Raw genomic sequence first — 26,608 nt, forward strand, 5'->3', positions numbered from 1 at the left:
ATCCTAATGTCTGGAAGATTGCGGCCTAACCCTAATGTCATGAAGAGTGCACCCTAACCCTAATGTCAGGAAGTCTGTACCCTAACACTAATTTCAGAAAGAGTGCACCATAACCCTAATGTCAGGAAGAGTGTACCCTAACCCTAATGTCAGGAAGAGTGCACCCAAACCCTAATGTCAGGAAGAGTGTACCCTAACCCTAATGTCAGGAAGAGTGCACCCAAACCCTAATGTCAGGAAGAGTGTACCCTAACCCTAATGTCAGGAAGAGTGTACCCTAACCCTAGTGACGACCCTAGCCCTAGCGGCGACCCGGGACGGATCTACCTAGCGCCTAATTTGCCTTGCCTTGCCGTCATCTATCATCTCTCATCTGCCATCTATCATCTGCCATGTATCATGTATACATCTGTCATCATCTATCATCTACCATCGATCATGTACTCATCTAACATCATCTATCATCTAGCATTGACTTACCTGCAAAATTGACTTACCTGCAAAATTGACTTACCTGCCAAAACATCATAGGGGTACAGAAACAACCCATACAAGTACAAGATCAATAGCCCCTCCCATCCACCCCCACCCTCTGCTTTTTCAGTTAAGGCAACAATTATAACAAGTTACAGTCAGGGAGGAAAAAATCATAGGGGTACAGGAACAACCAATACAAGTACAAGATCAATACTCCATCCCATCCACCCTCACCCTCTCCTTTTTCAATTAACACAACAATTACAACAAGTTACAGTCAGGGAGGAAAACATCATAGGGGTACAGAAACAACCCATACAAGATCAATAGTCCATCCAATCCACCCCCACCCTCTCCTTTTTCAGTTAAGGCAACAATTATAACAAGTTACAGTCAGGGAGGAAAACATCATAGGGGTAGAGAAACAACCCATACAAGATCAATAGTCCATCCCATCCACCCTCACCCTCTCTTTTTTCAATTAACACAGCAATTACAACAAGTTACAGTCAGGGAGGAAAAAATCATAGGGGTACAGAAACAACCAATACAAGTACAAGATCAATAGTCCATCCCATCCACCCTCACCCTCTCCTTTTTCAATTAACACAACAATCATAACAAGTTACAGTCAGGGAGGAAAACATCATAGTGGTACAGAAACAATCCATACAAGATTAATAGCCCCTCCCATCCACCCCCACCCTCTGCTTTTTCAGTTAAGGCAACAATTACAACAAGTTACAGTCAGGGAGGAAAAAATCATAGGGGTACAGAAACAACCAATACAAGTACAAGATCAATAGCCCCTCCCATCCACCCCCACCCTCTGCTTTTTCAGTTAAGGCAACAATTACAACAAGTTACAGTCAGGGAGGAAAAAATCATAGGGGTACAGAAACAACCCATACAAGATCAATAGTCCATCCCATCCACCCTCACCCTCTCCTTTTTCAATTAACACAACAATCATAACAAGTTACAGTCAGGGAGGGAAACATCTTATAGGTACAGAAACAACCCATACAAGTACAAGATCAATAGTCCCTCCCATCCACCCCCACCCTCTGCTTTTTCAGTTAAGGCAACAATTACAACAAGTTACAGTCAGGGAGGAAAAAATCATAGGGGTACAGGAACAACCAATACAAGTACAAGATCAATAGTCCCTCCCATCCACCCTCACCCTCTCCTTTTTCAATTAACACAACAATTATAACAAGTTATATTCAGGGAGAAAAACATCATAGTGGTACAGAAACAATCCATACAAGATTAATAGTCCATCCCATCCACCCTCACCCTCTTTTTCAATTAACACAACAATCATAACAAGTTACAGTCAGGGAGGAAAACATCATAGGGGTACAGAAACAACCCATACAAGATCAATAGTCCATCCCATCCACACTCACCCTCTCCCTTTTTAAGGCAACAATTATAACAAGTTACAGTCAGGGAGGAAAAAATCATAGGGGTACAGAAACAACCCATACAAGTACAACATCAATGGCCAGTCCCATCCACCCTCAGCCTCTCCCTTTTCAGTTCAGACAGTAAGTACAACAAGTTAAAGTCTGGGAGAAAAACATTATAGTGGTACAGAAACAACTCATACAAGATCAATAGTCCCTCCCATCCACCCCTGCCCTCTTCGTTTTCAGTTAAGGCAACAATTATAACAAGTTATAGTCAGGGAGGGAAACATCATAGGGGTACAGAATCAACCCATACAAGATCAATAGTCCATCCCATCCACCCTCACCCTCTCCTTTTTCAATTAACACAACAATTACAACAAGTTACAGTCAGGGAGGAAAAAATCATAGGGGTACAGAAGCAACCAATACAAGTACAAGATCAATAGTCCCTCCCATCCACCCTCACCCTCTGCTTTTTCAATTAACACAACAATTATAACAAGTTATATTCAGGGAGAAAAACATCATAGTGGTACAGAAACAATCCATACAAGATTAATAGTCCATCCCATCCACCCTCACCCTCTTTTTCAATTAACACAACAATCATAACAAGTTACAGTCAGGAAGGAAAACATCATAGGGGTACAGAAACAACCCATACAAGATGAATAGTCCATCCCATCCACACTCACCCTCTCCCTTTTTAAGGCAACAATTATAACAAGTTATAATCAGGCAGGAAAACATCATAGGGGTACAGAAACAACCCATAAAAGTACAACATCGATGGCCAGTCCCATCCACCCTCACCCTCTCCTTTTTCAGTTCAGACAACAAGTACAACAAGTTACAGTCTGGGAGAAAAACATCATAGTGGTACAGAAACAACCCATACTGTTGGGGGTCGAGCATGGGCGCTTGAACAGGCCTACAGCAAGCTGTGAGAAAGTGAACTTATGACCCCAGGTTAAAAGAAGAAGAAGTGTCAAGATCAGCAAAACAGGAATCCAATAACAGGATGCCGGTAATTGCAGAAGCATGATGTAATGCTAAGCTGATGCGAAGGTGTGAAACCAATCAGGAGAGGTAAAGGGGAGCGTGTATCCCTCATGGGCAAAGTGAAGCAGCCAATCAAGTAATGCGTGATCGCGTGTAAGACAGTATATTAAGAGCAGCCTTGTAATCAATAAACGGAGCATTTCTGTGAACCTATATCGTATCGGTGTTTTCTCCCCTCCACCTGGCCGCGGCATTCTGGTGACCCTACGTGATACCAGGAGAGAGAGAGACCAGTGGACGAGAGAAGGTGGAGATCCCGGCTGCCCGAGAGAGGCAGGCTGCCCGAGAGAGGCAGGAAAAGAGCTCCAATTACGTGGCCACGGCTGACCGGTGAGTCAGGCAGACTGCGGTCTGGTTCGGGATGGGTTTCGCTGTATCAGCGATAGAAAAGGCTACGACAGAAGGAGTGCTATGCGTAGCGAAGAAAACAGGGTACTCAATACCCCGACAGGAACTTGTGGACTTTTTATTTTGGTGCTGACGAAGGGGGTTGTTAGAAAATACGGGACAGTTATTCTCCAAAGATCAATGGCGTAAGACAGGGGAAGAATTGTGGGAGTCGGTGAAGCTTTTAATCTCGAGACTTGGGAGAAAATTACTAAGGAAGAAGCCCCTGATTTATGGATGTTTTCAGTCCTTCCTAAGGTGAAGGGAGCAACCCTTAAAGAGACAGACCTAAAGTTAATGTTGAAATGGTCGAAGACACGTTACCCAGAGATTTATGAGTCTACCGGATTTGAGATATCCTTGTGGAATGGGGCAGGAGTTAAGCTGTGGAATGCAGCTACAAAAGGCAATGATGCTGTGAAAAGTTTGTCAGTCATTTGGAGAACTGTTTTAGAGATGTTAAAGTAAAAAAAAAAATGAGATCATGGAGATCAGCGTGGCCCCCCCCCCCCCAAACCTCCACTGGTTGCCGCTGCAGCAGCGAAGACTGAGGACGGGGATGAAGACGATCCTTTCGACCTGAGCCCTATTGACCCCGAGATGGAGCCTGTGCACGTTCATCAGTTTGCTGTTGCTGCTCCTGAGATTCTGATGCCTGATAATGCTGATGCTGACCTGGATGGTGCTTTTGACCTGGAGCCTATTCATCCGGAAAAGAAGCCTGATTTATATCCCCCATATCCTCATGATAAATGGGTAGCTGTAAAGGGAGAAGTGAGATGGGTGGGGGATGTGGATGTATTGCACAGTTTCCCATGGTGTGTGTGCTTCCCACCCGAGATGGGAAGGTCTCTTGTATGCTCTTATCAGGGGTATCGGGCAGAATGTGTAAGACCGTGGAGTTGGGACCCCGTATACTACTCCGTTGATACAGTCGCTCTGTGATACTCAAGTACTAGAAGTTGGTAAATATAAGTATGTCCATGTTTCTATCTGCCCTTGGAAACCTTTATAGATATTGCTGGCAACTTCCTCCAACATAGGCTGGCCACCTGTGTCGGAACGAGTGTGCATTTTGGTCAGTATAAAAGCCCAAGCCTCATGCGATGTAAGGGAGGCAGAGCCTCTGCGGGGACGCCCGCTAAGGTTGAGCCTGCCACCTTGCACTGCGATGATGCTTCTCGGAGCTGGTTTCCTGATAGTCTTTACAGGGTCCTTGTGCCACGTCCTGTATGTGGGACTGTGTAGTGGGAACAATGATTGTCTGGATTTTGTGTTTCAAATATTGTAGTTGTGTGGAGTGTGCTTGTGGGATCCCATATGTGTGTGTGTGTGTGTCTGTGTGTGTGTGTGATGAGGGCAGACAGTGTTCTGTATATTTTTTGTTGTCAGGTTCATGTAAAAGTTTTAACAGGTAGCAGTTTAACCTTTCGGGCAAGAAAAGGTTAATGCAAAAGCGCAGTTGCCGATAGGCCGGTGGTTTTAGCTGTGCAAAGCAGGGTGAGCAACTTTGAAAAAAAAAAAACAACAACAACAAAAAAAAAAACAACAACAAAAAAAATCACTTGAGGGCAACTGAAAATTAACAGCTTGAATATGCATGCTTGTAAAGTAGCTATTATTAGAGGTTGTGATTTTGTGTATAAAACCACCTGTATTTACTAGCCAGTTGCTAATAAGAAACTATACATTGTATTGTATGGATTTGTCACTTGTAAAAGAGATGTTAAAGAAAGCAAATTTGCAGTAGCTGCTAGAAAATACTAAGGCAAAAGCTAGAAAGATTCTAAGATGATGGTACTGTTATAAAGCAAGTAATGGAACAAATTAAGAGGGTGGGAGAACTCCACTGGTAAGAAGTTTCTTTGGTTAGTCCCTCGCTGCCATTAGCATCTTCAACATGCTGATGCACTCTGTGATAGTTACTCTGCTAATGTAAATCTGTGTGTGCTTTGCTGTAGTAGTGACTTGTTACTGGGTTAAGCAGGTGAAACTCTGCATTGACAACAAGGTGCAAGGACAGAGATTGACCAAATGCCTGCTACCACAGTCAAGGGCAAGACTGGGTTGGCCTCTGTGTTTGCCACCAAGAAGAACCTTTAGCTTCGCTGCTGGCTGCAACCCAGCAGGCGTAGAGCAGTGGAGACACATGTCATGCCAGACCTTGATGTGAGGGATGGCCTCCGCTGTTATCAGAGAGCCATCCAGGAGAAAAAGGGTAGGCCCAGCTGTGTACAGCTATCAACAGGACCATACTGGCTGCCAGCAAAACATACCAAGCCGCAGAACTCAACCACATAAAGAAACAGCAATGGTAGAAATCTTTGTAAAATCTTTGTAATATCTGTGCTATTATGTGTGACCATGGGTAATGGAAAAGTATACTGAGCATATCTGTTAAATCCCAACTATTCCAACCTGTTACATGGTGTGTAGGATTCACTGATATGCCACATGTTATAAAGGTTCAAGTGACTTCAAATCAGACTAATCTTACTGAAATAATGCTACCTAGAGTAGTGGGTTGTTATATTACACAAGTCAAGCAGTGATAGAGCAGACACAATAAATTGTCAAAAACTTTTCGTAAAACTAAAAAGGGGGAGATGTGGAGACAGTGTTCTCACAGGAAAATGAATATTTGGTACATGAGCTCTGAATAACTCTGAGGGATACAGCAAGGCCATGGGAGGCCCGAGGAAGCCTAAGCAAGCAAGATAAGAAGAAGCTGTAATTCACTGAGTTATGAGAACTGTGGACTGTTGGCAAGCATTCGAGGTCAAGTTCTCACACCTGTGTTTAACCAATTATATGTTAGTCACTAAGGGTCTTCACGACAAGTATCCAATCATGATATGCCAAATTGCTGTAGGTGTGTGTAAGCAATAGTATATAAGGAGTTAAAGCTTTGCAATAAATGGCTTTTTGTCTGATCAAAAAAAAAAAAAAGGGGGGGGAGTGTAACTCCTTGACTGTTAACACTGTACAGTTTACTTCTGCAGCTGCTTCACATCCCCTTTGCATTAGAATGCTTCTGGGCATGTGTTGTATGAATCTTTCTGATCATTCTGAATCTATTCACAAGAATTTGTTTGAACTTAAAGAAAATATGAAAGAACTTACTGTAGAAACAAATCCTATAGACTCTTGGTTAAAATCGTTAGGAATAAGTAGTTGGTTAAGGAGTTTAATCATGATGTTTAGCGGACCAATAATGATTATGTTGTTAATTTTGTTTTTTGGACCTTGTCTGTTACAATGTATTATGCAACGCATGCAGCAGATGACAAACGCCTTATTTGAAAAAAGAGGGGGAGATGTTGGGGGTCGAGCATGGGCGCTTGAAGAGGCCTACAGCAAGCTGTGAGAAAGTGAACTTATGACCCCAGGTTAAAAGAAGAAGAAGTGTCAAGATCAGCAAAACAGGAATGCAATAACAGGATGCCAGTAATTGCAGAAGCATGATGTAACGCTAAGCTGAAGCGAAGGCGTGAAACCAATCAGGAGAGGTAAAGGGGAGCGTGTATCCCTCGTGGGCAAAGTGAAGCAGCCAATCAAGTAATGCGTGATCACGTGTAAGACAGTATATTAAGAGCAGCTTTGTAATCAATAAACGGAGCATTTTGTGAACCTACATCGTATCGGTGTTTTCTCCCCTCCACCTGGCCGCGGCACCATACAAGATCAATAGTCCCTCCCATCCAGCCTCACCCTCTCCTTTTTCAGTTAAGGCAACTATTCTAACAAGTTACAGTCAGGGAGGAAAACATCATAGGGGTACAGAAACAACCCATACAAGTACAAAATCAATAGTCCCTCTCATCCACCCTCACCCTCTCCATTTTTTTATTAACACAACAAAAAGCATTTCTACAAGTCCGCACTCGTGCAATTCTTGCAGAGCCAAGGCCACGCAGTGAGCGATCCCAATACCCTGAGCCTTGTTGCTGGACAAGAAGATTCTTGGCAGGCATAAGCAAGGTCAATTGTCTTGTTATGCTTCTGTAATTTCCCATGTTTTCGTGCAGAGAATGATCTCTGCCAAGGCTGTAGTTTCCCACGGTGTTTTTACAAATACAGTATTACAAAATACACAAATGCAATTTTACAAATACAAGAACAAACAAGTTATAAACATTAGCTTTGTAAACAGTAGTAACCTCTAGACTCACCAATTAGAGCTCCGTATCCAAGGTTGCTCAGCTTTCCCCTTGAGTCAGCTACATCCACCTGCTAAACATGCACAGAGTTACCCACATGAATTCAAGCTAAATAGATTAGCCTAAAGAGAAAGATGTTCAGTATCGCAGCAAAAACCTGGACATTTCTCAGCTTTGCAGAGCCTAACATTTACTCCCAACACAACCCTTTCTTCTACCCATTCCCCAAGAGCTATTCACACACCAAACCCGACGTTCATTTTCTCCTGCTCCACAGCTCCCTGCTGTGCTAAAAGACTTGCTAGTGTAGCTGAAAAAGGGACCTGTTCTTTCTGTGTGCTGACCGGCAGCACAACCAGACTATCGCAAGGAAATCGCAGAACAATTTACAGCTTAGCTGACTTTTAAAGATTCAAGAGCTTGGCCCAACAGGAGCTAAGCTTGTCTGACTGTTCCAAAGCAAACACCATTACATTTATAAGGAAGCAACCTATCCAAGGACACTGTGATACCAAAGAAAGGCAGTGCAAAAAAGCAGACAATGCTTCAGATGGAGCAAACCTCTGAAGAGTCAATGACTTCAAAAGAAGTGATTATGCTGCTGGACAAGGTAGTGCCTTTGCCCTGAGCTTTAAAAGCAGATCAGCAAGATACATGCTTGCCTCAGTGCTGAAGTTCCAGCTGAATGCACTGTTATTCTCTCTACTTCCACCTACTTACCAGAAGCAGCTTCCTCAGTATGCTCGTGCGCAGTGCCACATCTTCTTTTGCTGCGTCAAACACAAGGCCAGGAAGTGCATCCAGTAAGTAAACTCCCCAAGAGGTGAAGGACAGGAACTAATAAGAAAAAAAATAATTACTAAAATAGTTGCACTGAAGTAAAACAGAAAACTGATGTCAAAGCTGGAAACACAGTGCTCCAATCCCAAATCTGCTTCATGCCTTTAGCCCTTCCATTACCACTCTGCAGCCCCACGCAGTAGCTCACTCTAAACTGTACATGCATTCTCACTAGCTCCCGGTCAGTGGTACAGAGGGAAGGGACTGGGGCTTGACAAGGTCTGGTTTGTTCTCATTATGGTGACGGCGTATTGAAGCTCTCCGGCTTCCAGGCACAAAGGGGAAAATACTGTGACACGCCCTGACAACAGGGGGTCACGCTGCCAGGCCACCAGCAGCACAGGCAGCCATGCAGGCAGAGACCCAGATCCTGACTACAGGCAGGTCGCATTGCCTGCACCACGACTAAGTGGCTTGGCGCCGTCTTTGGAAAGAAGGGGCGAGTCCAGACCATCCCTCCGCTCGTGGACTTAGGGAAGACGCCCCTGTTACTGCACAGAGACCTGCTCTCCTTCCAGGGAGGCTTAAGCTAAGCTGCAGCAATTTTAACAGGTGCCTAAAGGACAAGCTCACTCACTCCCTCACATTGATAGACAAGGACAAGACAAACACAAACCAAAACGTCCCACCCGGCTCCCTGGCAAGAGGCCCCTCTGGTGCCGCAGCACAGGCTCACCCTCAGAGCCGTATCCTCCACACTGCCCACAAACCTTGCAGGGATCTCCACAGCCCTCAGGAAACAAGAGCAGACCAGGCCACCTCTGGGCTCCCACAGCAGGAGAAGAGACCTCTGCCAGCCTAGGCCCAATTTCAAGGTACCCAAGAAGAGAAGGTCCAGCAGCAGCCAAGTCCAGCCAGGAGTCTATCAGGCTTGTGAACAAGCAGCAATCCAGTCCACAAATCACCATCAGGTCCAGCAATTGCCAAGCTGCTCTATAATCATATAGAAGATCAAGCCGGGCAGTCAGTCTGAAGTCCAGACTAAGAATCTTCACAGGCAGGGACAGAGCTGAAGAGCAGCATTCCTCCAACAGAGTTCTAAAGAAAACTGAGGTACAGAGCTCGGTTTAAATAGGGCTCCTGGGTGTGGTCTGGTGCACAGGTGAGGCTGTTTAGGGTCATTAAGGCTTACTAATGCCCTCAGTGCCTTAACGAGGCACCTGAGAGCAATGGAAAATTCTAGTTCTATCCACAGGGCCTACAGAGTGAGGTGTGATTGCAGTGTTGTGATGGGGTTTTGTTCCATCTGTTAGCTGGTTAGTCTTCTTCCTCACCTAGCCCCAGAGACATTCTATCAAATGAATGTTCTGTGCATGAGAAGACGCAACCACTTCATTTGTGTGTGATTCAGTAAATCCTCTTGGAGACTTTATGATTCTGTTCAGTTCTGGGAGACTTTGGAAGAGTGGGTACATAAACACAACCCTCAGGAAGGCACACACCATTCTGAATGGGCAGTTCCTAATAGCCCCTGTACTGTTTATTTCACATTAATTTCACCCTACAATGAAGTAAGGTGTTCACTTTCCATTCAGATCTGAATAGAAATTTAAGACAGAATTTTTATTCTACCCATTCCTTACTAGTTTTAAACTGTTTTTGGTTACCTCTTAGATATTTATGGTCTTTTCTGTCCTGTTTTAAGCTGCTCTTGCCTATTTCTAATCTGCTTCAGGCTACCCATTTCTAACCTGGTCTTGCCCTTTCCTAGCTTGGTTTAACTCCTGTATGGTCATTTTTATCTTACTCTTCTCCGTTTCTAAACCTTTTTTAGATTCTTTTGGCAAATTGTAAACAATGGAGAGGCTTTTCCATCTTATTCTGCCCATTCCTTACTAGTTTTAAGCTGGTTTTGGCTCCTTCTTCAATATTTGTGGTCATTTCTGGCCTGTTTTAAGCTGCTCTTGCCTACTTCTAATGTGCTTCAGGCTATTTCTAACCTCTTGATGCCCATTTCTAATTCTTCTGAAGCCATTCTGGCAGTTTCCAAACCATTTTGGTCCATTTCCTACCCATTTCTAGCCTGGTCTTGCCCTTTCCTAACTTGGTTTAACTCCTGTATGGTCATTTTTATCTTATTTGTGTTTGTGTTTGGAATGATTTGGTTTTGTCAGACCTGGTTCTCAGGCTCCTCAGGAGCCCGGTTGCTTTGCTCTTGGGTCTGTGCATGTGATCTGGGCAGATGTGCTGCTCCGTCTGGGAGGTACTGTGCCTGTGTAGGTTATTCTCTGTTTGTTGGTGTCACAGCATGTGTAGTGTTTTGTGTGTGTGTGTTTGCCTTGGAGCTGCTCTACTCATGGTGTGTATTTGGGCCAGGTGCAGCATCTGTAGTGCAAGTCTGTGTGTATTATGATCAGAGGCAGATCTTGAGCATTTCCTTGGGATGGAGGTTACAGGTTCTGGGCTCAGCAATGGTCTCTAGACATAAAAGCTGTGTGGGTATTAACATAGTAGTTGTTTAGCAACTCGGTGATAATTTGGCCAGTGTTTTTGTTCAGATCTCTGCTCTGAAGCAGTTGTCAACGTGATGAAAGCAGGCTTGAAGCAAGGCTCTGTGGCAGAGATGCAGAGCAGCCGGCAGACACTCTTGCAGCCCCGACAGTGATCCCATAAGGATGACATGACAATGATCGGCAGGGCTGGAAGGGGGGGGGGGGTGGCGGGCGTTTCGGCGGCGGGCGCCGCTCGCTGTTGCCATCTTGTGTCCAGGTTAGGTACTGCAGCCCTGCCTCCGCGCATGAGCCGTGGTGCTCCCTGTCCCCGGAAGTGGCTGGTGTCACGTGGTGCCCGCCGGTTTCCGGCGGGCTGTAGCAAGCGCGGCTCCATGCGGCCGCAGTCTGGTGGCCGCCCGCCGGCTCCGGTCCCTCCGCGCCGTTTCGGTGTGGCAGGCGCAGCCCCCGGGAGCAGCATGGCGGCGGGCAGGGTCCGGGTCCAGGTCCGGGTCCCGGCAGCAGCAGGTGAGAGCCGAGCCCACCGCGGGGCCGGGCTTACCGGGGAGGGGAGCGGGCCCGGCCGCCCGGCCGTGCCTTGGACGTGCGCAGAGGGGCCTCTCCTGCCTGCTGGCCGCTCGGCACGGGAAGCCTCTCGGTGCTCGGTACTGAGGGGAGTGAAGGCACGGGGGGGGGGGGGGGGGGGGTTACCTGGAGGTCCGTAATTCACACTGTACCTGCACTGGGAGGGAAAGGGGCCAGGGTTGAAATAGCTGTTTCTAAAGCAGCCAAGGCGTTCCCTGCTTGTTTTCTCTGATCTAATCTTGTGCTTAGTTGGGAAATTAGACTGTTGACTGTAGCTTTAAGGTGCTGAAGGATCTGGAGACTGGGATTCTCGGAGAAATGAGAAGGGGGAAGGGTGCATTGCCCTCCTTTTGTTCTGCACACAGACCTTGCTGGGCTGAGCCCTGGGGGAGGCCAGCTCATCCCAGCCTTTCTGTTAAGGACTTCAGTTGCTGCTGTTGCTCTCCTGCTTTCGCCCGTCTTTGGACAACTGCTTAGCTCCAGTAAAGCCATCAGGCTTCTTCATAAATGCTTCTTATTCCAGATGCAGAGGCAGCTCAAGCACAGGCCCTCGCTAATGGCTGCAGTGGCTGCGGCTGTTGGGTTTCATAGGTAAGAATTTTTGTAGGGGATTGTCTCTCCTGTGAAATGCTTGCATGGGATTTGTCCATAAAAAAATCCCTCACTGTTCTCTTTTCTCCACTGCTTGGCTGTGAGAGCAGGAAGCAGCAGAATCCGTGGCAGAGATAGATAAAGAAGAGCACGGGGAAGAAGCAAGCCCAGATGGCAGGGAGAAAGAGAACCAGCAGTATCCAGGTCAGGCAGAAACTGCCCCTCCCAGAGCAGAGTCCCAACAGCTGAGAAGCTGGAGCATCATGCCCAGGGAATGGATCTTGCATGTTGGCTGTCTGAGAAGCTGCACAGTGAGAAACGGTCGCTAGGTTCAGGTAAGCCTCAGTAAGACTAATTCTAAACAATTAACAGGCATTTCCATTTTACTTCATCCCATTCCTGACTAGTTCTAAGCTATTTTTGGTTACTTAAGTATTTATGGTCATTTCTGGCCTGTTTTAAGCTGCTCTTGCCTATTTCTAATGTGCTTCAGGCTATTTCTAACCTCTTGATGCCCATTTCTAATTCTTCTGAAGCCATTCTGGCAGTTTCCAAACCATTTTGGTCCATTTCCTACCCATTTCTAGCCTGGTCTTCCTCTTCATAGCTTGGTTTAACTCCTGTATGGTCATTTTTATCTTACTCTTCTGCATTTCTAAACCTTTTTTAGATTCTTTTGGCACATTGTAAACAATGGAGAGGCTTTTCCATCTTATTCTGCCCAGTCCTTACTAGTTTTAAGCTGGTTTTGGCTACTTCTTTAGTATTTGTGGTCATTTCTGGCCTGTTTTAAGCTGCTCTTGCCTATTTCTAATGTGCTTCAGGCTATTTCTAACCTCTTGATGCCCATTTCTAATTCTTCTGAAGCCATTCTGGCAGTTTCCAAACCATTTTGGTCCATTTCCTACCCATTTCTTGCCTGGTTTTGCCGTTTCCTAGCTTGGTTTAACTCCTGTATGGTCATTTTTATCTTACTCTTCTCCGTTTCTAAACCTTTTTTAGATTCTTTTGGCACATTGTAAACAATGGAGAGGCTTTTCCATCTTATTCTGCCCAATCCTTACTAGATTTAAGCTGGTTTTGGCTCCTTCTTTAGTATTTGTGGTCATTTTTGGCCTGTTTTAAGCTGCTCTTGCCTATTTCTAATGTGCTTCAGGCTATTTCTAACCTCTTGATGCCCATTTCTAATTCTTCTGAAGCCATTCTGGCAGTTTCCAAACCATTTTGGTCCATTTCCTACCCATTTCTAGCCTGGTTTTGCCGTTTCCTAGCTTGGTTTAACTCCTGTATGGTCATTTTTATTTTACTCTTCTCCGTTTCTAAACCTTTTTTAGATTCTTTTGGCACATTGTAAACAATGGAGAGGCTTTTCCATCTTATTCTGCCCAATCCTTACTAGTTTTAAGCTGGTTTTGGCTCCTTCTTCAATATTTGTGGTCATTTCTGGGCTGTTTTAAGCTGCTCTTGCCTTTTTCTAATGTGCTTCAGGCTATTTCTAACCTCTTGATGCCCATTTCTAATTCTTCTGAAGCCATTCTGGCAGTTTCCAAACCATTTTGGTTCATTTCCTACCCATTTCTAGCCTGGTCTTCCCCTTCCTAGCTTGGTTTAACTCCTGTATGGTCATTTTTATCTTACTCTTCTGCATTTCTAAACCTTTTTTAGATTCTTTTGGCACATTGTAAACAATGGAGAGGCTTTTCCATCTTATTCTGCCCATTCCTTACTAGTTTTAAGCTGGTTTTGGCTACTTCTTTAGTATTTGTGGTCATTTTTGGCCTGTTTTAAGCTGCTCTTGCCTATTTCTAATGTGCTTCAGGCTATTTCTAACCTCTTGATGCCCATTTCTAATTCTTCTGAAGCCATTCTGGCAGTTTCCAAACCATTTTGGTCCATTTCCTACCCATTTCTAGCCTGGTCTTTGCCCTTTCCTAGCTTGGTTTAACTCCTGTATGGTCATTTTTATCTTACTCTTCTCCGTTTCTAAACCTTTTTTAGATTCTTTTGGCACATTGTAAACAATGGAGAGGCTTTTCCATCTTATTCTGCCCAATCCTTACTAGTTTTAAGCTGGTTTTGGCTCCTTCTTCAGTATTTGTGGTCATTTCTGGCTGTTTTAAGCTGCTCTTGCCTATTTTCTAATGTGCTTCAGGCTATTTCTAACCTCTTGATGCCCATTTCTAATTCTTCTGAAGCCATTCTGGCAGTTTCCAAACCATTTTGGTTCATTTCCTACCCATTTCTAGCCTGGTTTTGCCGTTTCCTAGCTTGGTTTAACTCCTGTATGGTCATTTTTATCTTACTCTTCTGCAGTTTCTAAACCTTTTTTAGATTCTTTTGGCACATTGTAAACAATGGAGAGGCTTTTCCATCTTATTCTGCCCATTCCTTACTAGTTTTAAGCTGGTTTTGGCTACTTCTTTAGTATTTGTGGTCATTTTTGGCCTGTTTTAAGCTGCTCTTGCCTATTTCTAATGTGCTTCAGGCTATTTCTAACCTCTTGATGCCCATTTCTAATTCTTCTGAAGCCATTCTGGCAGTTTCCAAACCATTTTGGTCCATTTCCTACCCATTTCTAGCCTGGTCTTGCCCTTCCTAGCTTGGTTTAACTCCTGTATGGTCATTTTTATCTTACTCTTCTGCAGTTTCTAAACCTTTTTTAGATTCTTTTGGCACATTGTAAACAATGGAGAGGCTTTTCCATCTTATTCTGCCCAATCCTTACTAGATTTAAGCTGGTTTTGGCTCCTTCTTTAGTATTTGTGGTCATTTTTGGCCTGTTTTAAGCTGCTCTTGCCTATTTCTAATGTGCTTCAGGCTATTTCTAACCTCTTGATGCCCATTTCTAATTCTTCTGAAGCCATTCTGGCAGTTTCCAAACCATTTTGGTCCATTTCCTACCCATTTCTAGCCTGGTCTTGCCCGTTTCCTAGCTTGGTTTAACTCCTGTATGGTCATTTTTATTTTACTCTTCTCCGTTTCTAAACCTTTTTTAGATTCTTTTGGCACATTGTAAACAATGGAGAGGCTTTTCCATCTTATTCTGCCCAATCCTTACTAGTTTTAAGCTGGTTTTGGCTCCTTCTTCAATATTTGTGGTCATTTCTGGGCTGTTTTAAGCTGCTCTTGCCTTTTTCTAATGTGCTTCAGGCTATTTCTAACCTCTTGATGCCCATTTCTAATTCTTCTGAAGCCATTCTGGCAGTTTCCAAACCATTTTGGTTCATTTCCTACCCATTTCTAGCCTGGTCTTCCCCTTCCTAGCTTGGTTTAACTCCTGTATGGTCATTTTTATCTTACTCTTCTGCATTTCTAAACCTTTTTTAGATTCTTTTGGCACATTGTAAACAATGGAGAGGCTTTTCCATCTTATTCTGCCCATTCCTTACTAGTTTTAAGCTGGTTTTGGCTACTTCTTTAGTATTTGTGGTCATTTTTGGCCTGTTTTAAGCTGCTCTTGCCTATTTCTAATGTGCTTCAGGCTATTTCTAACCTCTTGATGCCCATTTCTAATTCTTCTGAAGCCATTCTGGCAGTTTCCAAACCATTTTGGTCCATTTCCTACCCATTTCTAGCCTGGTCTTGCCCTTCCTAGCTTGGTTTAACTCCTGTATGGTCATTTTTATCTTACTGTTCTGCATTTCTAAACCTTTTTTAGATTCTTTTGGCACATTGTAAACAATGGAGAGGCTTTTCCATCTTATTCTGCCCATTCCTTACTAGTTTTAAGCTGGTTTTGGCTACTTCTTTAGTATTTGTGGTCATTTTTGGCCTGTTTTAAGCTGCTCTTGCCTATTTCTAATGTGCTTCAGGCTATTTCTAACCTCTTGATGCCCATTTCTAATTCTTCTGAAGCCATTCTGGCAGTTTCCAAACCATTTTGGTCCATTTCCTACCCATTTCTAGCCTGGTTTTGCCGTTTCCTAGCTTGGTTTAACTCCTGTATGGTCATTTTTATTTTACTCTTCTCCGTTTCTAAACCTTTTTTAGATTCTTTTGGCACATTGTAAACAATGGAGAGGCTTTTCCATCTTATTCTGCCCAATCCTTACTAGTTTTAAGCTGGTTTTGGCTCCTTCTTCAATATTTGTGGTCATTTCTGGGCTGTTTTAAGCTGCTCTTGCCTTTTTCTAATGTGCTTCAGGCTATTTCTAACCTCTTGATGCCCATTTCTAATTCTTCTGAAGCCATTCTGGCAGTTTCCAAACCATTTTGGTTCATTTCCTACCCATTTCTAGCCTGGTCTTTGCCCGTTCCTAGCTTGGTTTAACTCCTGTATGGTCATTTTTATCTTACTCTTCTGCATTTCTAAACCTTTTTTAGATTCTTTTGGCACATTGTAAACAATGGAGAGGCTTTTCCATCTTATTCTGCCCATTCCTTACTAGTTTTAAGCTGGTTTTGGCTACTTCTTTAGTATTTGTGGTCATTTTTGGCCTGTTTTAAGCTGCTCTTGCCTATTTCTAATGTGCTTCAGGCTATTTCTAACCTCTTGATGCCCATTTCTAATTCTTCTGAAGCCATTCTGGCAGTTTCCAAACCATTTTGGTCCATTTCCTACCCATTTCTAGCCTGGTCTTGCCCTTCCTAGCTTGGTTTAACTCCTGTATGGTCATTTTTATCTTACTCTTCTCCGTTTCTAAACCTTTTTTAGATTCTTTTGGCACATTGTAAACAATGGAGAGGCTTTTCCATCTTATTCTGCCCAATTCCTTACTAGTTTTAAGCTGGTTTTGGCTACTTCTTTAGTATTTGTGGTCATTTTCTGGCCTGTTTTAAGCTGCTCTTGCCTATTTCTAATGTGCTTCAGGCTATTTCTAACCTCTTGATGCCCATTTCTAATTCTTCTGAAGCCATTCTGGCAGTTTCCAAACCATTTTGGTCCATTTCCTACCCATTTCTAGCCTGGTTTTGCCGTTTCCTAGCTTGGTTTAACTCCTGTATGGTCATTTTTATCTTACTCTTCTCCGTTTCTAAACCTTTTTTAGATTCTTTTGGCACATTGTAAACAATGGAGAGGCTTTTCCATCTTATTCTGCCCAATCCTTACTAGATTTTAAGCTGGTTTTGGCTCCTTCTTTAGTATTTGTGGTCATTTTTGGCCTGTTTTAAGCTGCTCTTGCCTATTTCTAATGTGCTTCAGGCTATTTCTAACCTCTTGATGCCCATTTCTAATTCTTCTGAAGCCATTCTGGCAGTTTCCAAACCATTTTGGTCCATTTCCTACCCATTTCTAGCCTGGTTTTGCCCGTTTCCTAGCTTGGTTTAACTCCTGTATGGTCATTTTTATCTTACTCTTCTCCGTTTCTAAACCTTTTTTAGATTCTTTTGGCACATTGTAAACAATGGAGAGGCTTTTCCATCTTATTCTGCCCAATCCTTACTAGTTTTAAGCTGGTTTTGGCTCCTTCTTTCAGTATTTGTGGTCATTTCTGGGCCTGTTTTAAGCTGCTCTTGCCTATTTCTAATGTGCTTCAGGCTATTTCTAACCTCTTGATGCCCATTTCTAATTCTTCTGAAGCCATTCTGGCAGTTTCCAAACCATTTTGGTCCATTTCCTACCCATTTCTAGCCTGGTCTTGCCCTTCCTAGCTTGGTTTAACTCCTGTATGGTCATTTTTATCTTACTCTTCTGCAGTTTCTAAACCTTTTTTAGATTCTTTTGGCACATTGTAAACAATGGAGAGGCTTTTCCATCTTATTCTGCCCAATTCCTTACTAGTTTTAAGCTGGTTTTGGCTACTTCTTTAGTATTTGTGGTCATTTTTGGCCTGTTTTAAGCTGCTCTTGCCTATTTCTAATGTGCTTCAGGCTATTTCTAACCTCTTGATGCCCATTTCTAATTCTTCTGAAGCCATTCTGGCAGTTTCCAAACCATTTTGGTCCATTTCCTACCCATTTCTAGCCTGGTCTTGACCTTCCTAGCTTGGTTTAACTCCTGTATGGTCATTTTTATCTTACTCTTCTCCGTTTCTAAACCTTTTTTAGATTCTTTTGGCACATTGTAAACAATGGAGAGGCTTTTCCATCTTATTCTGCCCAATCCTTACTAGATTTAAGCTGGTTTTGGCTCCTTCTTTAGTATTTGTGGTCATTTTTGGCCTGTTTTAAGCTGCTCTTGCCTATTTCTAATGTGCTTCAGGCTATTTCTAACCTCTTGATGCCCATTTCTAATTCTTCTGAAGCCATTCTGGCAGTTTCCAAACCATTTTGGTCCATTTCCTACCCATTTCTAGCCTGGTTTTGCCCGTTTCCTAGCTTGGTTTAACTCCTGTATGGTCATTTTTATCTTACTCTTCTCCGTTTCTAAACCTTTTTTAGATTCTTTTGGCACATTGTAAACAATGGAGAGGCTTTTCCATCTTATTCTGCCCAATCCTTACTAGTTTTAAGCTGGTTTTGGCTCCTTCTTTAGTATTTGTGGTCATTTCTGGCCTGTTTTAAGCTGCTCTTGCCTATTTCTAATGTGCTTCAGGCTATTTCTAACCTCTTGATGCCCATTTCTAATTCTTCTGAAGCCATTCTGGCAGTTTCCAAACCATTTTGGTCCATTTCCTACCCATTTCTAGCCTGGTCTTCCCCTTCCTAGCTTGGTTTAACTCCTGTATGGTCATTTTTATCTTACTCTTCTGCATTTCTAAACCTTTTTTAGATTCTTTTGGCACATTGTAAACAATGGAGAGGCTTTTCCATCTTATTCTGCCCATTCCTTACTAGTTTTAAGCTGGTTTTGGCTACTTCTTTAGTATTTGTGGTCATTTTTGGCCTGTTTTAAGCTGCTCTTGCCTATTTCTAATGTGCTTCAGGCTATTTCTAACCTCTTGATGCCCATTTCTAATTCTTCTGAAGCCATTCTGGCAGTTTCCAAACCATTTTGGTCCATTTCCTACCCATTTCTAGCCTGGTCTTGCCCTTCCTAGCTTGGTTTAACTCCTGTATGGTCATTTTTATCTTACTCTTCTGCATTTCTAAACCTTTTTTAGATTCTTTTGGCACATTGTAAACAATGGAGAGGCTTTTCCATCTTATTCTGCCCATTCCTTACTAGTTTTAAGCTGGTTTTGGCTACTTCTTTAGTATTTGTGGTCATTTTTGGCCTGTTTTAAGCTGCTCTTGCCTATTTCTAATGTGCTTCAGGCTATTTCTAACCTCTTGATGCCCATTTCTAATTCTTCTGAAGCCATTCTGGCAGTTTCCAAACCATTTTGGTCCATTTCCTACCCATTTCTAGCCTGGTTTTGCCGTTTCCTAGCTTGGTTTAACTCCTGTATGGTCATTTTTATTTTACTCTTCTCCGTTTCTAAACCTTTTTTAGATTCTTTTGGCACATTGTAAACAATGGAGAGGCTTTTCCATCTTATTCTGCCCAATCCTTACTAGTTTTAAGCTGGTTTTGGCTCCTTCTTTAGTATTTGTGGTCATTTCTGGGCTGTTTTAAGCTGCTCTTGCCTTTTTCTAATGTGCTTCAGGCTATTTCTAACCTCTTGATGCCCATTTCTAATTCTTCTGAAGCCATTCTGGCAGTTTCCAAACCATTTTGGTCCATTTCCTACCCATTTCTAGCCTGGTCTTCCCCTTCCTAGCTTGGTTTAACTCCTGTATGGTCATTTTTATCTTACTCTTCTCCGTTTCTAAACCTTTTTTAGATTCTTTTGGCACATTGTAAACAATGGAGAGGCTTTTCCATCTTATTCTGCCCAATCCTTACTAGATTTAAGCTGGTTTTGGCTCCTTCTTTAGTATTTGTGGTCATTTTTGGCCTGTTTTAAGCTGCTCTTGCCTATTTCTAATGTGCTTCAGGCTATTTCTAACCTCTTGATGCCCATTTCTAATTCTTCTGAAGCCATTCTGGCAGTTTCCAAACCATTTTGGTCCATTTCCTACCCATTTCTAGCCTGGTCTTGCCCTTCCTAGCTTGGTTTAACTCCTGTATGGTCATTTTTATCTTACTGTTCTGCATTTCTAAACCTTTTTTAGATTCTTTTGGCACATTGTAAACAATGGAGAGGCTTTTCCATCTTATTCTGCCCAATCCTTACTAGTTTTAAGCTGGTTTTTGCTCCTTCTTTAGTATTTGTGGTCATTTTTGGCCTGTTTTAAGCTGCTCTTGCCTATTTCTAATGTGCTTCAGGCTATTTCTAACCTCTTGATGCCCATTTCTAATTCTTCTGAAGCCATTCTGGCAGTTTCCAAACCATTTTGGTCCATTTCCTACCCATTTCTAGCCTGGTCTTGCCCTTTCCTAGCTTGGTTTAACTCCTGTATGGTCATTTTTATCTTACTCTTCTCCATTTCTAAACCTTTTTTAGATTCTTTTGTCACATTGTAAACAATGGAGAGGCTTTTCCATCTTGTTCTGCCCATTCCTTACTAGTTTTAAACTGTTTCTTTGTTACTTCTATTTGTGGTAATTTCTGTCCTGTTTTAAGCTGCTCTTGGTTATTTGTAATCTTCTTTAGGCTATTTCTAACCTATTGATGCCCACTTGTTTCTCTTTTGAAGCCATTCTGGCAGTTTCCAAGCCCTTTTGGTCCATTTCTTGTCATGTGTTGTCCCCCCCAATACGGCATCTGCTTTTCCCCACCACGCCAATTTGTCTTCCCCCCCGCCACTCCCCCCTGTTCTTCTATCCCGTATCCCACTCTTCACCCCTTTCTCATCATCTATCCCTTTTAACCGCCATTATTCCCACACCCCCACCCCCCTTCTCTACCATCTGTCCCCCCTAACAGCCATTCTCCCCCCCTTCCCCACTATCTCTCCCATTTAAACCCCTTTCCTCCGTCATCACAACAGTCTTCCCGCCCACCAAAGCCCGAACTAACCTTCGTCCAGCAAGTCTCGATCTTTACCGTGCCGAGCTAAACCCTGCTGAGCTCCGTAACCGTGCACGTACAGAAAACAAAGCTGCGTTCCAGCCCTCACTGCTGTCTGCTCCTTCCCGGGCACTGCCATCGCTCCCTCACACAAAAGGACACCGCTGATTGGCCACCGGTCTCTAGGCGGGAAAACGGCCCCTCAGCCGTGCGGCCCGGGATTGGACGGCGCTGACCCTCCGCCCCGCCCCCCCGGGTGGCTTCAGCTCTGCTTGGCTCACTTCGGGTTAGCATAGCCTGCGTTAGTTTACCACGGCTGTGTGGTTTGGCCTAGCCTGGGGAAGCATAGCATAGCCTCCATCCAGCGTGAGATTAAGATGAGTGAGATTAGACCTGGGTGAGATTGACTGGGGGGAGACTGACCCTAGTCAGATTTGTCCTGGGTCAGATTTGTCCCTGGTCAGATTACCCCAGGGGTCAGATTAGCTCGAGTCAGGTTAGTCCGGGTCAGATTAGTCCGGGTCAGATTAGCCCGGTCAGATTAGCCCAGGTCGGATTATCCCGGGTCAGATTAGCTTGGGTGACCCGGTTTGGATCATCCCGGGTCATTTAGCTCAGATAAGAGACAGGTGAGATTAGACGGGTGAGATTATCCTAGCCTCCTTAACTTAGTTTAGTCTGAGTTACCTTGAGTTAGTCTTGGTTAACCTGGATTAGCCTATCCTCAGTTAGCCTGGGTTAGATGAGCCTGGATTAGATGGGGTTAGCCTACCCTATCATAGGGCGGGGTATATGGGAGGACAATACTGGGGTTTTGGGGATATGGAGTCCCTACATGGGGGTCTGTGGGGGGATTTGGGGGTCTGGAGTCCCTGCATGGGGGTCTATGGGTGTATTTGGGGGTCTGGAGTCCCTACATGGGGGTCTGGGGGGATTTGGGGGTCTGAAGTCCCAGTATGGGGGTCTGTGGGGGGATTTGGGGGTCTGAAGTCCCAGTATGGGGGTCTGTGGGGGGATTTGGAGTCCCTGTATGGGGGTCTATGGAGGGATTTGGGGGTCTGGAGTCTCTCCGTGGTGTTCTGTAGGGGTGTGGAGACCCCTTATGGGGTGTATGGGGGAATACGGGGGGATATGGGGTTCTGGAGTCCCTAGATGACGTGTGGGGCAATAGGGGGGGGATACGGGGTTCTTAGCAGTCAGTGCAAAAATTCAAGTTAATATCATAATATCATGGTAAAAGCTGCAAGCTCTGAAGTGGTACAGGCTGGCAGGAAGCTCCCAGTGTATGGTTTGGTGTGAGCAGCACCGATGTATTAGGTTTGGCATAGTAGTACATGGGTTTTTTTTCTTGTTTTTAGTGGCCATCTATGCCATCTATGCATCTATGCTTAACTTGTTAACAATTTATGTTCATATGTACGAGGAGGAGGAACATAAAGATGATGTAAGGATAGACAGGTTTGTAAAACCAGCCATTTCTTCAAGGGACGGCTGCTGCAGCAATACCCTGCTTGCACGATGCCCTATATGAGTGTCTGTTTTGAGCGAGTTTTACACGTGACCTGCACCCTGATCATGCGTTCTTTTTAGGCTGCACACCCGCCTATCAGCCTCATCAGCGTTGATGCTGTGGACCCACATCAGTGGTTTCTTGAGCTTTGAGAAAAACCCAGTTCTTGTTCTTAGATAAATACAAGAACCCTTCTGTTTCAGAGCAGCGTGCAGCCATGTGCACACTGTGTGTGCCAGAACAGACCCTTTCAAGAGCTCCAGAAGACTTTTTTAGCCTCTTTCTTTCATCTGCAAGACCAAAAAGGAAAGAGAGGTTTCTGCAACTGGGAAGCAGGAGAAGAGAGCGGAGGTATGTCTGGTAATCGTAGCACATGCTTCTCTGACCTTGCCGAGAGAGGAAATCCATTTACTCTCTGCTTTCATCGATTGGTCTGTAATTTGCCTGTAGTTATCCTCCCCATTTCTACATTTTACAGAATCATGGAATGGTTCATGTTGGAAGGGACCTTAAAGCTCATCCAGCTCCAACCCCTGCCACAGGCAGGCAGGGACACCTCACACTAGAGCAGGTTGCTCCAAGCCCCTGTGTCCAACCTGGACTTGAACACTGCCAGGGATGGGGCAGCCACAGCTTCTCTGTGCACCCTGTGCCAGCGCCTCAGCACCCTCACGGGGAACAGCTTCTGCCTAAGAGCTCAGCTCAGTTTCCCCTCGGGCAGGTTCAAGCCATTCCCCTTGGCCTGTCCCTACAGGCCCTTGTCCCAAGCCCCTCTCCAGGTTTCCTGCAGCCCCTTTAGGCACTGGAGCTGCTCTCAGGTCTCCCCTTCAGGAGCCTTCTCTTGTCCAGGCTGCCCCAGCCCAGCTCTCTCAGCCTGGCTCCAGAGCATAGCTGCTCCAGCCCTCGCAGCAGCTCCATGGTTTCCTCTGGCTCGCTTGAGCAGCTCCACGTCCCTCTTGAGCTGGGGCTGAAGATGTGGATGCAGGACTTTGTTTCCTCTTACATTGGCATAATGCAGAGTGACACTTTAACAGCTGGACAGATGTAGATTCTCCTACCTGGGGCCAGTAAATGAGAGCAAAACCACATCCTCTGCTTGAACAAGGAAGAAATTATTTTGTTCACCTTGTTTACGTGCTTAATTCAAGAAGTTTTTTCCCTTCCAGTCAATTACATTCACGTAATTGAAAACATTGTCCCAGGAAATCTCAGCTTGGTTTGCTTTCCTGCTCGGAGACCATTGCGCTGCTTTTTGCTTAAACAGCAATTGCTTTGCTTGCAGGCTGTTTTGCAGCAGCTCTATGGCTATGGGGAATTACCAGTGTTTTTCTAATCATCCTGTTGGATGTTGTGACAATGCAGGTCCCCGGTTTCCTCTTGACATTTGGGTACTGCCAGCAGAGTTTGCAGCCCTTGGTGTTGTCTTTGTTGAATTAGGACCTGCACTGCTGAGGAGAAGGCAAGGCCTGGAGGGAGGGAGGGAGAACCAGGAACAGGTCAGCCCCAGTATTTTTCTGTAATGAGGGTGGTAAAGCACTGGCAGAGGTTGGCCAGAGAGGTGGTGGATGCCCCATCCCTGGGGACATTCAAGGCCAGGCTGGATGTGGTTCTGAGCACCCTGATGGAGTTGAAGATGTCCCTGCTCATGGCAGGGGAGGTTAGACCAGATGACCTTTAAAGGTTCCTTCCAACCAAAACCATCCTGTGCTCATATGATTAGAACCCCAGGGAATGCAGGCATTTCCCTACAGCTGCTGAGGGTCTCTTTAGAAGCCCAAGGCCACAGTTACCCTTCTTTCTTAGGGAAGGGCTTCCCGTCCTCACGCTCTTTGGTGTGTCTGGTGGCATTGTGCCCATGCCGAAGCTTGTCTTTGGCACCTTGAGCTAAAGTGCTTCACTGACATGAGGTTAAATTCATCTGGAGGAGCCTGTTTTAATGCAGCCAGGGAGGGGAAACTGGCTTATTATTTGCAGTACTGAGCTCTGTTCAGCAGGTGGGTCACGGTAAATGTTTGCTGCCACAAGTACCAGTACCAGTGCGAGTAACACCCAGCTCTGGGCAAATGCACCTTGATTTCAACCTATTTGAACTGGTCACTTACCAGCATAGCAAGTATCACATCCTGCAGGCAAAGCTGCTCAGGTGCAGCTGATGGATCCCTGAGCCCAGCAGGAGGCCTGAGGCTGCTTTTCCATTTACCTCTAAGAGCAATGACATTGGAACCACGGCAGGACGTAGAGCTTTCGTGTGCATAACCCCAAATGTATCTGCCTTTCCTAGCCTGCCAGGCAGGCAGCGTTAGTGCCGCTTTCTAGCTCACTAAAGGGTATTATCTGCTCAACATTTTCCAGTGACAAGACTTCACCTGTACCGTAGCTGATGGTGGGCTCACAGACCAGAACACACACAGCCTATTGCACAGATCGGCTTTCCTGGCAGCCCCGGGCAGCACTTGCAGGGACAGAGGTGTGTACTTAGCCCCTGATTCCAAGAAGATGCCGTAACATGGCTGTTTCTAACTCATTTATGCCCACTTCTAAACTGTTTTATTTGCTATTTCTAAATTCTTTCTGCCATTTCTAACCCGTGTTTGGTCACTTCTAACCCTTTTAAAGCCATTTCTTAAAATTTCCCTCTTTTTTTGGCCCTTTTCTCACTCTGTTTAAGCCACTTTTTTATTTCTCTAACCCATTTTTTCCCATTTGTCAGCAGCTTTAAGCCTTTTTTGACGATTTCTAACACAATTGTGGCCACTTCTAACTAGATTTAAACCCATTTTTAGCCATTTGCAACCCTTATATGTCCAATTCTAACCTGGTTTAAGCCATTTTGTCCATTTCTAAACTATTTTTTCTTCTAACCATTTTTTTTTGCCACTTCAAACACATTTTTGCCCATTTCTGAGCCTGGTTTAAGCCATTTTTCCCCATTTCTACCCTATTTTAAGCCATTTTAGTCTCTTTCAAAACAATTCATGGCCATTTCTATCCCAGTTTTGCCCATTTCTTACCAGTTTTAAGCCGTTTTTGGCAATTTCTAACCCATCTTTCCCATTTCTAACCCCTTTAAAGCTTTTTTGGGGGCTATTTCTGACCTGTCTGTGGCTGTTTCTGTCCCATATTTATCCACATCTTCCGCATTGTAGGCCATTTTTGCCCACTTCTAACCCATTTTTACCCATTTCTTGATTGTTTTAATCCATTTTGGGCCACTTGTGTTCCACTTTGGACCATTTGTAAGGTGTTTTGAACCATTTTTTTCATTTTCTAACCCATGTTTGCCCATTTCTTATCTCATTTTAGGTATGGGACGCCTAAAAATAGTTACTGAAAGAGACTAAAAGACAAGGACAGCTGGAAAAAACATGAATGAAAAAGGAAATAAATAAAATGTGTAAAGAAAATAAAAAGCAAAAGAGAAGAATGTGATTATAAATCCCCACAAAGCAAACACAAAGCAATAAAAGTCTGAAAGAATCTCGAATAGAAGTTCCCTGAGCAACTTTGCCCCAGCCCCAATATTGCAAACTGTCCCCACTCAGCAGCTGGGGTCCCCGGAGGCTGTCAACGGGGAGGGGAGCCGCCGTTGCTCTCAGGCCGTTGCTTCTGCAGCGTGTGCTGCCACCTCGTGTCCAAGCGTCGGTACTGCAGGTGCTGGAGGTGGGGGGGGCACGGCGTAGCTCGGGGCACTGCTCGCTGCTGCCATCCTGTGTCCAAAGCTCGGTACTGCAGGTGCCGGAGATGCGGGAGGGGAAGCAAAGGGGTGGCTCAGAGCAAAGGGAGGTGCTGCCCTCCTGTGGCCAAAACTACGAACTGCACGCCAAGAGGCCGGAGCCGCCCGAAGGGAACCGAGCGCAGCCGAAGCCGCCTGAGGGGGACGGAGCCGCCCGGAGGGACCGGAGTAGCTTCCATGGGGTCCCAGGGGAGCCGACAGCTGCCATTGCCCCCCCCCGTTTGCCTCCGCCGAGTCCCGTTACCCCCATGATTCGCCTCGGCTCGGTACGGTACGGTCCGGGCCCGGTTCGGCGGCACAACCCGCACCCCGACTGGCTGAGACGCCTGTCAGTCACTCTTACTCCCGCCCCGCTTCCGTTCGGCTTCTACACTGGCCCCCCCACTCCTCTGATTGGCTGCGGCGCTTGTCAGTCACGCCTAGTCCCGCCCGGCTCCGGCGGCGCCGGATCACTGCTCTGATTGGCTGCGGCGGTTGTCAATCACGCTTAGTCCCGCCCGGCGCCGACGGCGCCCCCCCACGCCTCTGATTGGCTGCGGCGGTTGTCAATCACGCTTAGTCCCGCCCGGCGCCGGCTCCACCCCCCACGCTGATTGG

The 26,608-nt window shown here is 45.0% G+C and overlaps 1 long non-coding RNA gene across 1 annotated transcript; it reads left to right on the plus strand.

The window, feature by feature from the left end:
• The first annotated feature begins 21,960 nt into the window (after nucleotides 1-21,960).
• On the plus strand, nucleotides 21,961-25,643 carry LOC117438619 (uncharacterized). Its single transcript, XR_004550919.1, has 3 exons — nucleotides 21,961-22,629; nucleotides 24,631-24,745; nucleotides 25,582-25,643. It is a non-coding gene; the product is annotated as an uncharacterized lncRNA (long non-coding RNA).
• The last annotated feature ends 965 nt before the right edge of the window (nucleotides 25,644-26,608 follow it).

This window comes from Melopsittacus undulatus, unplaced genomic scaffold, assembly GCF_012275295.1.
Source record: "Melopsittacus undulatus isolate bMelUnd1 unplaced genomic scaffold, bMelUnd1.mat.Z mat_scaffold_502_arrow_ctg1, whole genome shotgun sequence".
NCBI lineage: Eukaryota > Metazoa > Chordata > Aves > Psittaciformes > Psittaculidae > Melopsittacus > Melopsittacus undulatus.